We start from the raw sequence: 1,354 nt of genomic DNA on the forward strand, positions 1-1,354 counted from the left end.
TATATATATATATATAGTCTTACTATTATTATAAAAGACGTTTATGGTTCCCCTAAATAAATCTTAGCCATTTATTTTCCTTAAAATTGATGGTTTTAGTGTCTGTCATTCAACATGAATTCATTCCAAACGATATCTTATTTTTCATGCACTTGTTATCCTTTCTTCACACCTTTTTACGCTTATAATCGATTTGACTTCATACACCGTTTATATCATTTCTTCACACCTATAAAGTTTACATTTATAAGAGTTATTATTAGGAATTTGCACTACTAATTATGAAATATTGCCCCGCTAATTGTGAAATCTTACTCATCTAAGTAGAGATCATACAATTATAAAAGAGTGCTATCATAGGAAGGAAAATATTCTCTTAGCTTAGAACTTCTTGTTATTTTCCATCGCTAGAATCCATTTATTATGTTTAGCCTAGCATACGTAATTAAGTTGGTTAATATAATCTCTTAAAGCTAATTAGACTTCGCAGCTAGTAATTATAAGCATCAAAATTAATTTGGTTGGTCGAGACCCGCAATTTGAATATTAAGTGAATTTAAAATAACAATAATGATGAAATTTATTAATGCTCTTTAATCTATATTTTATGCTTTTTAAATGTGGATGATTCGTGTTCATTACATTAGCAAAGACATGACTATGGGACAAAAAAATTACTTATATTGATCACCATTCTAAAGTAGCTTATCATGTCAGTGAAAATGTTGAATTATAATTGTATATGAATAATTGACCGTTATGGGCCTGTATTGGAATAAATAGACTACAGGATTGCATGGTTTGGAGCCCGACAGAAGGCCATTACAATAATACAATCGTTTATAATTAGTATTGAAATGATTTAGGTGCCATAAATTATTGCAATTACTATTCAAACTAAAAACAATGTTGTCTTGCATGCATTTTATACCTCCATTAGAATTATGCAATCCTTTTTTTTTGTTTGTGCTTAGAGTTGTTCTCTCGAGCAACTATTAAATTTAACTTGTTATGTCAGAGTGTTTTATCTTGCCATGATGGCAATTAGGATTGTTTATGAGTTTCTCTCTCCAGTGTTTCTTCTAATGTTATTTATTTATTTTTGTTGATTTCTTTTGTGTTTGAATGTCTATGCTTTTTATGTTCCAATACTCTTCTCTTGTGAACTTAAAAAATTTTAGTTTAAATATCAAGAGATGTAGCTAAGTCAATTTACATTATTTTATATATTTATGCATTTTATAATGATGTTTCATTTGCTTCTTTTTCAATGAACCTCCTTACACTGATATATATATATATATATATATATATATATTATTTTCCAATAGTCTTCTCCTCACAATGTATACTT

This window comes from Phalaenopsis equestris, unplaced genomic scaffold (assembly GCF_001263595.1).
Source record: "Phalaenopsis equestris unplaced genomic scaffold, ASM126359v1 Scaffold200377, whole genome shotgun sequence".
In the NCBI taxonomy this organism is placed as follows: Eukaryota; Viridiplantae; Streptophyta; class Magnoliopsida; order Asparagales; family Orchidaceae; genus Phalaenopsis; species Phalaenopsis equestris.